The 16,757-nt window shown below is 37.3% G+C and overlaps 1 long non-coding RNA gene across 1 annotated transcript; it reads right to left on the minus strand.

The window, feature by feature from the left end:
• Positions 1-403: 403 nt before the first annotated feature.
• LOC122003611 lies at positions 404-6,567 on the minus strand. Its single transcript, XR_006118006.1, has 3 exons — positions 6,249-6,567; positions 5,975-6,111; positions 404-818 (listed from the first exon to the last, which is right to left on the minus strand). It is a non-coding gene; the product is annotated as an uncharacterized LOC122003611 (long non-coding RNA).
• Positions 6,568-16,757: the final 10,190 nt, after the last annotated feature.

Raw genomic sequence — 16,757 nt, forward strand, 5'->3', positions numbered from 1 at the left:
TATACGTGAAGACTTCTAATACTTCAAACATCAATGTTATAATATCCCAATCATAACATATTTACAAGGGTTTTTCTTTTAAATGGGGAGAGTAATCAAAAGATACTATGCTTCTAGACTAACTGCAATGTGCACTTCCGGATTTACCCTAGTGCTCGATGAAAAACTTCCGTGGAGCCAGACAATGAGACAAATTGGATTTATCATTTCTTTTAGAATATCCAAATCACAAGGTCAGATTATTTTTTGAACTGAAAATTTTCTGTAAAAACTTAACATGTTGAGGGTGTTAGTTTTTCTAGCTAAACTTTCCATTTTCGTCGCCAAAAGTAAATATTTTGCACAGAATGCACCTACCCATTTCTGCGATAGCTATTATTATGTACCGAAAAACACAAACCAATAATACAAATCAAACCTCTCTATTTCATATTAATAATGATCAGCATACACATAATTCAAGGTTAAACACAATCATATACTCTCAAGTCATATACAACACATACAAATTCAAGCTTACAAAAGATACAAATTCAAAACAAACACACTTAAATAATCCCATAACAAAGAAAATATCCATAAACAAGTCATCATATCATATAAAACACACATTCTTCAAGTTTAAGTTCCCTCTTCTTCCTCGGTATTCACTTTTTCCTCCTTCCATATTCTCTTCTTCTTTCCTGCATTAGAAAACAGACAAACAGGTTGAGGATGAAACAAGCAAACAAACATGAGTTCCTAGAACGCTGTCAAGTGTCAACAGCTTTCTCCTTTGAGTAATCCTCAGCTCCCGGATTGTCCAGTCCACTCTGAACCTGTAAAGGGATTCTAAACAGCCATAAATAGGATATATGGCTAAATCTATAATCTTGGACTCTAAGGACAGTAAGATAAAGAGCCAACTCTGCAAACCAAAGCAATGTGATGGTAAGATGCAAGCAACAGCACGAGGGCATGATCATTTTTTTTTTTTTTGCATTTGCCAGCCAACTCACATAGAGACATTTACATGTATGTGGTGGTAATAACTTGTTACGAACAAATTAATATAATTTGCTTCCGTTTACTATAGACTAACATAGCATATAAATTAATCCATGTAGACCACAAAGAAATTATATCTGAAGTCATCAAGATACATTGCCATATACAACACTTCTCCGCACTAGAAAAATATCAACATCCATGGATCTGGCAAAGAATGTAACGGGAATTGTATTTATCAAGGTTCTAAAATTCACTAGACGCTAGTCGGGCGGCAGACTAGCGCCTAGCGCTTAGGCGAGGACTAGGCGCCGCTAGAAGAATTCCTTGGTATCCCTTGTTTTATGTGGACTTTGGACAATGTCATATGCAAATCTGATTGTTATCTTAAACAATTTCATAACAATGGAGATCTAACTATGTATGATGAAATAAATGCATATTTTCCAATATTAAAAAATAAAAAACTAGAAAAGAAAACTAATAGTTTTGTACATAGGAAATATAATAGACACAGTAAATACGAGCAAAAGAAATAGTTGAACAGTAAACATGCAGTAAGTCATCATAATCATTTAGTAAACAATAGAACATATATCCAACTCGAATTTTAAAACTTTGCTATAAGCTAAAACAACTTTAGTGGTGGAAAATATTAGAAAATAGTAGCAAGAGTTCAATTCAAGATTACATCATTGTGAACCACTAAGCAAAATATAATTGTTAAATAACATAAATTATGCCTTAACAAAATGAGTTCAAAATTACACATCTAATAATATCTCATAGACTCATATTTATTCTACTTCTTCTCCATAATTTTCAATAACTTGTTCTTCATCGAACACAAATTCAATATTATTATTGTGATCCTCCTCTTCTTCTTCGGATGCAAAATCATCTTCATGAAGTTCTCTCACTCTAAAGCTTCTTCGGGGCTGTTGATTTTCATCTGCTCCACTTGCTTCATCAAACAATTACCAAGTGAGCCCGGAACCTAGTTCAACTTCATCATCTTTCCCACCGTCCACAATCCAACCGTGTGCCTTTGAAGCATCTTTTACAAGAAGGGCATCGACATTCCTTTCTTTTTCTCTTTTTTGTTTGTTCAACAATCTAGCATTAAATTGGACAAATACTAAATTGTTCAACCCGTTGACATCCAACAAATTTCTTTTATTTGTATGAATCTAAAATAAAAATGTAAATATTATAGTTAGTACATGAATATAAATGTTAAAAATTATAGCTACTTTAATTAAAGACTGAAAGTTTAAAGCTTACTCCTTCAAATGTACTCCAATTTCTTTTACACCTAGATGAACTTGTAATTAATGAAAGTATCCTCTAGCAAGTTGGGTGTGTGAGCACTGTATGTACTCCACCATGCACATGGATCAAATGTATCATTATTTTTTTCACATGCTTTTACTCCTAATGTTTTTCCAAATAACCCAGTCTTATCTCTATATTTTACAAATTCCTTGTTAATAATTGTATCTTGTAGTTCTAACTCATTAGCATGCAAAATTTTCATACATTCAAAAATCCCCATCGCGACCTCCTCATAAAGAGCAATAGAACTATCTTTATAGTAAAATTAAGGATTAAACAAAAAAGGCAGTGGTATGCAATGATGTATCAAGTCTATCGTTCATTTTTGACTCAATAATGACTATGATAGGATGATAATTTGATTCCACGTTGTTAGAGCCACCTTGATATCTTCTTTATTTTGAAGAAGCTCCCCATATAGAAACATCATCGATGGCTTTCTATCTCCATCTACCAATCGAACAATACCAAAGGAGCAAATATTTTCAAACAAAGTGTCACACCATTCCAAAAACTCATGCTCATCACTGTAGAGTAAACCAATTTTCCTTTGTTTTTGACCATTTACATTTCTCCCGCATATCACTTGTAAACATGATCCTTGAACTAGCTTTTTTTTAATCAAACTTTGCAATGTGAGAAAATTTTATGCAAACCTGTCGGACTATGTCTCTCTTCTTCGTGAAACTTCTCATCAATGACAAAGTCTTATGGTGAGCATAGAAGAAAATAGTAAAAAACTTGGATTGCTCAATAACCTTTTTATATCGTGGAAGTCTGTCAATACTTTTAAGCATGAGATTAACCGTGTGGGTTGCACATGAACTCCAAAAAATCCAAGGTCACTTTTCTCTCATCAATTTAGCTACAGTCATATTATTGGTGGCATTGTCTGTTACAATCTAAACAATATTATGACCTCCTACTTGTTCAACACACTTGTTCACAAACTCAAAAATAAGTTTAGCTGTATGCACCTCATCTGAAACTCCTTAGTCTCTAAAAATGTAGTATCCTCCTTACAATTAACATACAAATTTAAGATGCTTATTTTTTTATCACTCCATACATCTGTCATGATCAAGCACCCATTCTTTGCACATTCTTCTTCATGTTTCTTCAGCAATTGTTTTGTTCTTTCAACTTTGGCTTTCAACAATAGCTCCCTAAGTTGATATTGAGTTGGAGGCTTGAATCCTTGTCCAAATTGACCCACTACCTCCATTAGTTGCTTGAAGCTATCATTATCAATAGTATTGAATGGGATTCCATTTTCATAAACTCATCTCCCAACATATTGTTAAACTTGTTGAGTTCTCTCTTTGAAAAGAGCCTAATTTATATTTTTTGGCGAAGCACTTTACTCCTACTTGAACTTACATTTTCTAGAGCAATTACTGATGCATATCTATCCATGGGACTAAGTGGAAGAGGTTTTTTAATTCCATCAATCCCTTCAATTTCAAGACCTTCTTCTTCATCTAGAGAAATAGCCACCTCTGCTCTACAACTTTATTTTTTTCATTATTTTGTTCTTCTTTCTGTTCCTCCCTTCTAAAATAGCCTGTTTGCACTTATTTTTGTCTTCTTGAGATGTTTTTCGACAACTAGATATATTTTCAGGTATATTTCCAATGTGCTCCTTGATCCTATACACTCCCCCAACATTGTTTTTCCACGCAACTTGTATTTAATTTTATCGAGGTTCTTAGAATCAATCAATATTCCAAACTCCTATCCGATGTCACTTGACTTTCTTCTAAAAATTCCGGATATGGGTTGAGTGTCATTATGATAGCAGGTAACCAAAAAAAGTTATATATAACATGATAAAATTTAATTATACCATATGATACAAAATATAGCATTAATAAGTCTAAGAATATTTTTTTTATATATATCTTAATCTAATTAATAAAATTTATTAGATATTTAATAAAGAACTTAAATTTTAAATATATTTTTTATATTTTTAAATCTGATTTATATAAATTAATAATATTTATTGGAATTTTAAAATTTTAATTTAATTTTTATATTTTTATCTGATTTATATAAATTAATAATATTTATTAGAATTTTTTAAATTTTAAATATACTTTTTATATTTTTAAATCTGATTTATATAAATTAATAATATTTATTGAATTTTTAAAATTTTGAATTTGTTATATAAATTAATAATATTTATTAAAAAATTAAATTTTAAATATATTATTTATATTTTAAAATCTTATTATATAAATTAATTATGTTTATTAGAATTTTAAATATAATTTTTATATATTTAAATCTGTTTTATATAAATTAATAATATTTATTATAAAAAATTTAAATTGTAAATATATTTAATTGGGATAATTTAATTAGGTTTTATGAAACCCTATTATTGAAATTATCCCAGTTAGGAATTATTTTATTTTATTAAATCCTAAAAAAGGAATTATGCACGGTAACAAAAACCACTCAACGGTGTGGACGCCGCCGGATGCTTCACTAGAGGCGTCCAACGCCTCCGGAAGCGTCTTCGAGCGGCGCCGGTAGCATCGCGGAAAGCTTTTGGTGCCGTCGAAAACATCGCGAGATGTTGTCGGACACGTCCTGCGATGCTTCCGGTGGCTACAGATGTCCCGCGATGCGTCCGGCACGGCCGAAGACTTGTCACGACAACGACTCATCAGGAGAAATAAAAAAAATGTAAAAACTTACCAGAAGCGACGAAGCCCGAAGTCGCGACAATGAGAGAAGATGAAGAGCCTCTTCACGCAAACGAGCAAATTAGGATTTTAGATTTAGTCATATTAAAAATTAAAATATTTGCACCGCAGTGCCGAGGCCCTCGAGGCCCGCTGAAGCCCGCCAAGGGCCGTCGAGGACTGCCTAGGTGGCCAAACAAGAGAAGGCATACGAAGAACCAATATGATAGTGCAGTCAAGTGTTGTAAATGTTGTTTGCGGAAGATTAAAATGAATCTGTAACCAATTGATGCAGATATTTGTTCAGAATAGTAGCTTAATAATGGGATCAAGAGCAAAGATGCCATGAGATTTGCCTAATACTCCTATACAAAGACAAATGCAAGATGTAAATAATGTTGGAGCTGGTGGTGGTTATATCTGAGCACGGGGCAGAATGATGGTGTAACACTGCTTTGGCGAAAGTCAAAGTTAGAGTTGGACTCAATCTCTTTAAGATGAATTTGTCATGCACATGGTGAGCACGACAATCGTCTCCCAAGATACGACGACTTTATCTTGCGATAACAACATTACAAATGGCAAGACCTACGAACTGAATAAACTTCTCGAACTTTTCAAATGCAAGTATGGATGCAGTATTTCTTATTTATACCAAATAAAGCGGTAGAAAAATCTCTTGATTCAATTAGATCTTATCCATCCAACTTGAATTGGATGATCTAGATCAAAAGCCTTCCCAAGGGATACAATGTCTCTTCATTTGGATGCCTTCGTTTTGAAATTAATGGTTGAGATTGAGTCATCCGAAGGAGCACTTATGCCTTCTCATATGGATGAATTAGATTTATCAATCTTGATCCAACGATCTAGATTTAATTTCTCATTCACATAAATTTTCCAACAAATAATGACCAAAATAAGTAGACTCCTAAATAAGTAGATGAAAAATAAACCTTATTTTGGATTATTTTTTCAAGCAATTTGTTGAGATACTCCGGCAAGCAACAAACATATCCTTCCTCGTTGATGCACCTATCTAATGGATCACAGCCTTCGACATGGGAATCCTCCAGTGATAGTGTTTTAGAATCTGTAAATGTGAGCATTGTGATGAATAAGTATAGTTTACATAGTAGAGCATGAGCAACTAACGAAGGAAAAGACATTGTTATTACAATTTATATGCATGGAGAATGAAGTATAACTATATAAGATCACTTTGCTGACCTTTTCTTCCACACATCTGAAGTGGACAGATACACAAAACTTGTTGTTCTCCACCTTGGCACCAGGAATGGGCTTGGCCTTCTCCATTAACTTTTGTGAACCTGATTAAAGGGAAATGATTCAGCGTCTCTGGTCCCGAATGCCATCGGCTAAGAGATGGACTTCAGCAACAAGGACCTATCCAAATAGGCGACGGTGGCGTCCACTGTCGGGTAGTTGGTAGAAGTCAATGGGGAGGGGTGGGGAGGAGTTGTCAGTGGCGGTGGAGGGGACGAAATGGAGATGATCGACCCACTTGCTGTAGCGGCAGACGACGGAGGAGAAGTGGCTGGAGTGAAGAGAAGGTGAGACTTGGAATAGGAGCTTCTGTAGAAGAGATCGCATGGCGGTAGAGGTGGGAGAGGGTGCGGTGGTTGAGGGGTCGATGTCGCGTGCAACAAATTTTTGCGATGAATTTTGAATTTGACACTAAATTTGAGATGAATTTTGAATTCATCATTAAATTTACAACAAATTTGAATTCCGTCTAAATTTTAGAACTTTAATCCCTAAACTTTAGGGATTTGAAATTTATCAGTCACAAAATTTGCAACAAATTAAAAATTCATCGTAAATTTTACAATAAATTCAAAATTCGTTGTTAATTTTACCACGAACTTTAATTCGTCGCAAATATAGCTATTCCGATCCTAAAGTTTACACCACAATTTTGGGACGAATTCAAACATCATCGCAAAATTTTAGATTAGGGTGAATTTCGAATTTGTCGCAAACTTTAGAGATCGGAATAGCTAAATTTGCAATGAATTAAAGTTCATTGCAAAATTAGCAATGAATTTTGAATTCGTCGTAAATTTTACAGTGAAAATTAAATTCGTCGCTAATTAGGGATGAAATTTTTGTTGCTAATTTTGTGACAAAATATTTTTTCATGGCTAATTTCGTTGCTAATTAGCGATATTTTATTTTGATCACTAATTTTGTTATAAATTTAGGACAAATTTTTTTCGTCCCTAAAATTCTTCATTAAATCCATGTTTTTTAGTGCACTATTATGCTTACAAGGACACATGTGAAGGCATACGTGATCGGTATTAAACTATTAAAAGAAATATTAATATTTAAAACATATATTATTTGAATAAAATAACTTTTAACTTGACATTCATTAGTTATAAGCAATTAAATGAGTTAGCTTAGGTTTTAAATTGATTTTGTTTGGTTGACATCTAATTCATTCAACTTGATTTATCAATGTTGGCAAAGCATTAATAATATTGGTATTATTTATAATTATAAATTATTTTGAAGTAATTTTTAGTATTTCAATACTAATATTTATTTTTTTTAACTTTTTTTTTAGGTGGGAAGAAAAAAAGAAAAAAAAAAAAAAGTTCAAATTCACTTTAAAAGCTCCCTTGAAATAGGACTAGATAAAGAGGCGAGAGGCAAAGGGATTCCTGTTGCCTTAGATTAATTAGGGTGGAAAGAAGAAGAGTTTGAACTTGCTGAGAATTATGCTGCTAAATGGTCTAAAACAGTATCATTTTAGGTCATAAATATTTATATATAAAAAATAAACTGGACTAAAACGACGCAATTTGGTCCAAAACTAAAAAGAAATCGCCTTTTCGGTCTAGGCGGTGCTTAGGATCGAACATAAACAGTGATGCATATTTGGCCGATTAGAGGGTTTCAGTTCGACTAAGGGCTACCTAGCGCCTAGGCTGAAATTTGCAACCATGTGATTTATTCTTAGAAGAGTTGCAATTTAATCACTATATGTGGCGCAGGTAGGCCCCTACAGGGGGGGCTATAGTTTATAAGTTAGTTACGCATAAGCAATTAACATTAAAGAAACAATGACAACTTAAAAGAAAAGAGACGTAATAATTACTTGATTACAACTTAGGTGGTTGTTAATTTAAGGCGGTTGAAAGCTCAATAAAAATATCCTTCGTTGAAGGCCGAAAATTCTCTTACACTCTTTGAAAGCTCATAAATAAACTAGAAATTGATTACTAGAATTGTTGTTTAATTCCTAGCTCCAAAAGTCTTTTTATAGCCTCTAGAAAAACTTATCCGCCTCTCGAAGACGCTTCCAAGGAGCAATGGCGGAGCCAACCCAAGTGATCTACCTGGGTTGTGGGCCACGCCGACGTCGATGTCGACGCCAACGCCCGGGCTAGCCTCCGCTTTCTCTTCTGTTTTCCCCTTTTTTCTATAGTAAAATCGACGTTTTTCTCTTCTCGCCGACATCGAGCATCCGGGCTACAACCCCGAGTAGGGCTGTACCTGGCTCCGCCCTTGCCAAGGAGGTCCAAGGCATCTTCCATAAGACAAGTCTTATTCGTCGAAGATAAAAATTTATTTTCAGCTAACGACTATTGAAAGCGCCTTCAACATGCTTAAAGGTGCCTTCCATGAGGCATTGAAGGCACCTTCAATCTAACTGAAGGCGCTTCCACAAGGTTGATCAGCTTTCAAAGATGGTCTTCTTTGTGCGGGTGATGCTTCGATTATCCTAAGTTGAGCTCACCTGAACTTAACTCCGACCTTCTCCTTGAGCAGACTTTCTCCCCGACTTTTCATCTCTCGAATGTCACGCACGTCCTTCTCGTTCACCAGTATACTTTTTCACAACTCCTCGTCACTCGGATGCACCAAGCCAGTTGGTTCTTTTCTCGTGTCATCCTTCTCGTCCGCTCCATCTTCTGCTCTACTTCTTGTGCTCCTAAGGTTCCTGTACACTTAAATACAAGGTATCAAACACAAACATGATTTAACTTAACTTGATTCATCATATTAAGATCACCACAAAGTACTTACACTATATTGCACAAATTTTCAGCTTTAATCATGCATCCATAATGTATGTTACCTGACTTGGTTTTAGAAAGAGGACAGACCAACTAGTCGTGGTTAAGCAACCTTCATAATAGTCTGCCCTTCCATTTCACGTAATAGTTGATTCTGCTCTAGCCCATAGTCCCAATGTCCCATGATTTCTTCTTCATGAATTATTGTCCTTGCACAGTCCTTTTACTTAAGGAGGTCAGCACTAAATACTGTCTGTTGTTGCAATCTGACTTTCACCAATAAATTCCATAAGCCAGGGTATTGTATTGATAAGAAAATAACAAAATCAATGATTGGAAGAGTGGAGGGAGACAAGATGAGAAGGTTGTGATATAATAATATCCATGCATAAAGTTTTGATACAAAATGGACGACTAAAAATAGTTGGAACTAAAGCAGTTTGTCAATTTTGATGTATGTTAATATTAAAAGAGTAAACACGATCAAAATCAATACAACATAAAGTTATAATCTTAAAAGAAATCAGCACGTCCTCGTATTTTATACAAATCTCAACTGTCTATAATAAGATGAGATAACACTAACAATTCTCACCCAACATGTTTCTTCTTTCCTAATCTACTTCCCTCTTTTTGTATTCACCACACAATTCAAGAGATAACACTCATCATAGCTATTATGGAAACTAAACTGGGATGTGTTTTAGTCTCACTAATTTGATGTTGTTTATCCTCACAAAAAATCATTGCATGATATATATATATTGTAACACCCCAAATTTCATTGTTTGGAGTTCTAAAAGTACTTATAAATATTTAGAAATGCTTTAGGAATATTTTAGAGATCTTTAGGAAATTTTAGAGTATTTTTATGAAATTTTCGGAGTTCGTTTGGTATTTTTACCAAAATAAAGAAGTTGCAAAAAATAAAGAGGTTCGGACTCGCGACCTCCGACCCGATCTAAGACTTAAGCGAAGCGCGATAGCCAAATGATCAAGCAGGTGTTTCATGATCAAAGTGATGGTGAAATAAATTTAAGTAATAACCGAAACCGAGGATACCCATTGGTATAAAAAGGAATCGGGTTATTTCCTCACGACCAAAACTCTCTCATCCTCTCCTCTCTCGCGTGCGACGGTGCTGCTCGGGCGAAAACGAAGTCGAAGCTAGGGCTTCGTCTCCGGCGGCTGGCCAAGGGGTAATTCTGTGAGCTCTTCACAGATTCGAGACCCTCTTGTCGAGGAGAACCCGTAGGCACGAAGAAGACGCCGAGATTTCAAGCCTCTGAAACCCTAGAAGCTTCTCTTCTCGGCTGTAAGTTCAAGAACACATAGGTAAGTACTCTCGCCTGTAGTAGGAGTAGTTTTCGGATCTTTGTTTCCTTCTTTAGTTTGAGTTTTTCAACAGACAATTGATAGAAGTCTAATTCCAATAAGTTTAGATTTTCTTTTGCTATTTATGGGGTACGAACAACCCCTTACCCTTAGCACGTTAGTTGAGTTTTCTTGCTTCTTGATTGTGCATGTTAGTATTTCAGTTTTTAGTTTTGTTACTGATTTAGGGAGCATGAACAGCTTGTGTTTTAAGTATATCATGTTGGTTTGCTCTGTTACTGCAATGAATAAAAACAGCTTTATTTGAACCATGCCGTTTAGACCTTTTCTGCTTTCCAATTAGCACGGACAGCCTTACCTACGCTCCAGCATGCAGTTTTAGATGTTCCTTTAGCATCCCAGTTTGCTTGTTTTTAGTTCGTGTTGAGTGATTGAGCATGAACAGATCACATATTTGAGTAGTTATAAGTAAGAAAAGACCAAGGATTTAATTTAATCCCAAATTAAAGAATTTGAGATCAAACATACACCAAGTGTTTGAAGAAATGCCGAGGCACTTCATTTTAGGAGTATTTAAAGATAATATGTATTTTATTTGAAAATGCTAGTACCCGATTTCCGAGGTTGTCGTTAAATAAATTCAGGTGACCAATTCCGAGGTCTTGGCCCTGGTAAGACCAAGGTCTTTACCCTCGTAGGACTGATGGCTCGCTACCTCAGTTTCTATTAGGGAGCGCGCAATGGTACTAAGCATAGGCCTAAGAGATTATTATTTTGAAGTATAAGAGTATAAGTTTGGGAATAAATGAAATAAGCTTCACATAGGTTTAAAAACCAGCAAGTTTAGCTCTTTTATTCTAGCATGCTGTTTAGACTTTCTTACTGCTATTTGCAAGCATGAGCAACCTTACATGTTTAGCATTTCAGTCTGTTTTGATTCCTCTGTTAGCTTGACAGGTATGACCATCCGGTCCTTTAGCTTTGCAGTATTGATTTCTTTGATTTCGGTTCCTTTGCTATTAGATGAGCATGAGCAGCTTTCTTTTAAAGCATTCAGTTTCTAGATTCCCTTTTGTACACATGCATTTCCGAGTTTTGCGAGTTAGATAGCGCTTACTAAGCATCCGATTATAGTTGCATTTCCTCTTACTGCAGATAAAGGAAAAGGAAAGCTACAGTAAAAGAAGGCGACAAGGAGGTGTGTGATGGATGTGTGATGTCTGGACTATGGAAGCCTTGGGACCTTGCTAAAGAATTTATTAAGATTAATTTCTTGTTTAAGTTGATAAGAAAATTTTGGAATCGGATTTTCTATTTCGTGCTGCTAGGGCATTCATTGATGGGTTAACTTTTTTTCCTTATTGTTAGCTAAGGTTGCCTGGAAATTTTGATATGATACAGTCATTACACTTGAATTGCATGCATTAGTTGCTGTAAGTTACATGTTCTGTTCTTATTTTCTGGAGCAGTTAAAGGGGGTTAAGTGTTACTATCTTTAGAGTAAGCAATATCAGTTAAGTAAAATGAGTAGTTAAGTAGCGTCCACCCTTAGAGAGTAGTAGTAAGGAGGGTGGTCGTTACAGGCTGGTATCAGAGTGGTTCTCATTCTCCAGCATCACACACATCAGCATCAACCTTGCCATCTTTAAGTAAGAATATATTTATACTTTCTTTTATGTTTTTCCTTTAGTGCTTGCAGTATAGAGAAATGTTTAGAAGTACATGCTCATATGTGTTTAAAGTCAAGAATCATGCTTAGGTAAGATATATCTAGAAAGCATAGTGATGATTTCAAGTTTTCCCTCTGCATGATTAGATGGCAAGAAGAGGGCGTCCCCGTACCACTCGTACTGAGAACTGAGCTCAGGAGAACGAGGAGCCCAGAACAACTGAGACCAATCTTTTTGAAGTTGTTGTTCAACTCCAGAGACAAGTAGCAGAGCAACAACAAGTGATTGTCAATCTGATGGCTAATCAGCAGCCAGCTCTACCACTCCCCCAACTGTAAACATGGAGACTCCAGTGGTGACTGAGGTTCCACTAGCTGTCCCGGAAGTCGCCACAGGGGTTAAAAGACAAGAAGCATACCTTATCCAATGGCTGAAGCTGAAACTGGAAAGTTTCTCGGACACGACTGAGCCCTGGGATGCCCAGGCTTGGTTCAAAACGCTAGAGAGCACAATGGAGCTTCTTGACTGACCAGAAGTTGAGAAGGTCAAGTGTGCCTCTTTCTGCCTGTCTGGAGATGCTCGCATGTGGTGGGAGAGAATTAAGAGCAAGAGAGCAGCCAACCAGATGAGCTGGGTTGACTTTGAGACAGAGTTCTACGAAGAATTCTTCCATCTTCGAGTCACAAATAAACACTATGAAGAATTTATCGAGTTCAGACAAGGTGACCTGCCAGTGGAAGAAGCAGTCAAAAGGTTCAATAGAGTAGCTCGTCTCTGCCCAGAGCTAGTAAGTACAGAGAGGGAGCGAGTTAGATTGATGCTCCGAATGCTGAGACCAGAGATAACACTTAATGTGAGTAATGGAACTCACCGGCCGCAGACTGGTGAAGAACTGGTTAGTTGTGCATTAATCGCTGAGCACTATTTGAACAACATCAAGGTACAACAAACGCAACTAAAGCCAGTTAAGATAGAATACAAGACAGTAGGAGGTCAGAAACCCTAGTCAAGTAATCAGAACTAGAAGGGCAAGAGTAATAAGCGGAAACAGTGGCCAGGCAATCAAAAGGGAGGTTCAGAGAGCAAGCAAGTCAAGTACCATCCCTGTCCTAAATGTGGGAGAACACACTCAGGGACGTGTCTTTTGGGTGTCACAGGATGCTATACTTGTGGGCAAGAAGGACATAGGTCCAAGGACTGCCCTAACAAGTACAAAGCATCCCAGCAGCAGGCGGTGAAGTACGGGGGTAAGCCTCAGCTACACTACATGTCTGCAACTCTGGATGGACCCCAGCTCAGTCAAGGAAGGTTGGAAGCCCCACCAGTTTCAGCCAGTGCCAGAGTATTCTCCCTCACTAAAGAGGAAGCTGCTAGTGCCTCCACGGTCGTAACAGGTCAAGTGGTTATTTTTCAGCATTTAGCTACTATACTATTTGATACTGGGGCGACCCATTCTTTTATATCAGTGCCCTTTGCCAAGGAATTTCAGGTGCCTACAGAGAGCATGAACTCCAAGTTCTTGACAACCCTACCTTCTGAGGAAGTCATGGAGTCCAACCAGTGGCTTTGGGCTGTACCAGTCAAAATTTCAGACCGAGAGCTATATGTTAATTTAGTAGTCCTTGCGATGCAGGATTTTGATGTTATTCTGGGTATGGATTTCCTCAGCAAGTACAGTGCTTCGGTGGACTGCCGTAGAAGGAAAGTGATCTTCAGCCCAGAAGGTGAACCACCCTTTGAATTCACGGGAGCCCCAAAGAGGAGGACTAAGAAGTTCCAATCTTCTTTAACAGCTCACCAAATGTTAGCTAAAGGGTGTGCTGACTTTCTTGCGTACATTGTGAATACAGAAGGACAAAAAGGACCCAAGCAGGAAGATGTTCGGGTAGTCTGTGAGTATCCAGAGGTATTTCTAGAAGAGCTACTTGGACTACCTCCCAACATAGAAGTGGAGTTTGAAATTGAGTTGGTTCCTGGCACCGGTCCAATTTCAAAAGCTCCGTACCGAATGTCTCCAGCAAAGCTAAAAGAGTTACAAGAACAACTTCAGGAGCTACTTGACAAGGGTTTCATCCGCCCTAGTCATTCACCCTGGGGAGCTCCAGTGTTGTTCGTTAAGAAGAAAGACGGATCTATGCGGATGTGCATATGTTATAGAGCGCTGAACAAAGTAACAATTAAGAACAAGTACCCTCTTCCTAGAATAGATGATCTATTTGATCAGTTAAAGGGGGCAACAGTCTTCTCTAATATAGACCTGCGCTCTGGGTACCATCAGTTGAAAGTGAAAGAAAGTGATATATCCAGAACAGCTTTCAGGACCAGATATGGACACTACGAGTTTGTAGTCATGCCTTTTGGTGTGACTAATGCACCTGCGGTCTTCATGGACTTAATGAACAGAGTGTTTAGAGAATACCTCGGCAACTTCGTCATTGTTTTCATCGATGACATTCTGATTTATTCAAGAACCCTAGAGGAGCATGACACACACTTGAGAATCGTACTGCAGACCCTTCAGCAAAAACAGCTTTATGCCAAATTCTCAAAGTATGAGTTCTGGTTGGAGTAGGTGACATTTCTAGGTCACATCATTTCTAAAGAAGGTATCCAGGTAGATCCTGCCAAAATAGAGGCGGTCAACCACTGGTGTAGACCCAAGAATGCCAGGGAGATCAGAAGCTTCCTTGGTTTAGCTGGGTATTACAGGAAATTCGTGGAGGACTTTTCCAAGATAGCCTCTCCACTAACAACCATAACTAGGAAGAACAAGAAGTTTGAATTGTCACGCCCCGGGGGGGTCCCTGTCCGAAGAAATTTCGGCAGCACCTCCCCTGTACGGCGGATAATATGAAACATTACTACATACAAAATATACATCAGCCACACTCGGCTGGAATATATGCACAAATAGAAACAAATAACACGCAGTTTAATATACTCAGCCTACCCGGCTGGACAAAATGAAATAACACATAACCCCCATCTATAACCATCAGCCTAAACGGCTGGAACAAAATAGAAACACACACAGCGGAAGACAGAACGATAAATACTCAGCCTACACGGCTGGATGTAAACGCAGCGGAAATCACAAAAGAAAACAAATGTATGACCGACAAAGTGACTAACTAAATTACCTACAACCACCAGACTAGACTCTAAAAACACATCGACTTGTTCAAAACTAAAATACGCAAAACTAATATATATCCAAACAGTGACAAGACCCAAAAGAAACTATCCTCGAGTGTGACGTGGGACTGGCAGCCGACATCTCTCCAAGCATCCATGACTCATCTACCGGTTACCTGGCGAAAGAAAACCATTTTGCGAGGTGGTGAGTATTGGAACTCAGCGGGTAAAGAAAGATAGTGCATGAACATAATGTACAAATAGAAATTGGGCCAAGAGTATACAGTCTCATAAGAGGAATAGCAGATACTACAATAGAACCAAAATAAATGCTCATACCTGAAAACCATATCCTAGGCTAGGTATAGTAGGTCAGAACTGATACTAATCTGCTACAGTACTGCTCATAACTATAGAAGTAATAAGCAAGGTATATACAAATTTCCAATAACTAAACAGCTACAATGAAAATATATCTCAACATAAGTAAGCGTATCAGCATATGTGAACAACAGCCGTAAGTAAGCAATAACAGCATATGTACATAGCAGCAGCCAAAACAAATATAATAACAAACAGTGTATGCACGGATGGCCACTCCCGCCCACCTCTCCGCACCATGACCCCTGTATGGTCGAGAGGCCGGGTCAGTGACAGACTGTACACCACTCCAGCTACCACTCACACGAGTGGCCGAGGGGACAGTTGCATAGTAGCTAACTAGCTACATCTGCGACGGGGTCCCTGCTGCTCGTACTCCAGCTACCACTCACAAGACTGGCCGAGTGCGGCACGACAGGACAAGCGGCATCAACTCCAACTACCACTCTCATGAGTGGCCGAGGATGCGGCATGCATGCAATGACATGATGCGAACAATGCAACAGTCATCATATATATATATATAAGCAGAAACAGGTATGCTACATGAAGCTAGCATGCTCAATATCGTACATAAATAAGCAACAGTCAAAACATACAAACATGGTATCTAGTATCTGCTACTGATCATGGACAACAACAAGAGACTGTATAGATATGGAACGAATTTCTCAAAGATTGCGTGGAAGTATCAAGCGCGGGAAAGTAAGAGTGGAGTCAAGGTAAACAGTCCTTATCCAAAATAATTCATGCACTAAGGTCAAGCACTAAAAGAAACAAAGTAAGAAGTACCCGCCTTTATATGCAGATCGTGCTAAGGAATCCCATGTCAAGACATCCATCTTCAATATCAAAGCCCTGGATTTAATTAACGTACATATTTAGCTAATTACACATAAATTAAATCCCAAACTAATTAGGGATGACCCTAATCGAACATTCATCAATTAATCCTTAATTAATGAATAACTTCAATTAGTCTAATCCATTAATCAAATTAAGGTCAACCCTATTATCAACCCTAATTAATCCATATCTCCTTCGCAACCCATCACCTTCTTCTAACATTTCTGATTATCCAATCCAACCCTTCAACATAGAACACTATCAAGGTCCAAATCTAAATATAGGATAGTGCTTAATCCTATTACACGGAGCAATTCACTGTT

This window comes from Zingiber officinale, chromosome 7B, assembly GCF_018446385.1.
Source record: "Zingiber officinale cultivar Zhangliang chromosome 7B, Zo_v1.1, whole genome shotgun sequence".
In the NCBI taxonomy this organism is placed as follows: Eukaryota; Viridiplantae; Streptophyta; class Magnoliopsida; order Zingiberales; family Zingiberaceae; genus Zingiber; species Zingiber officinale.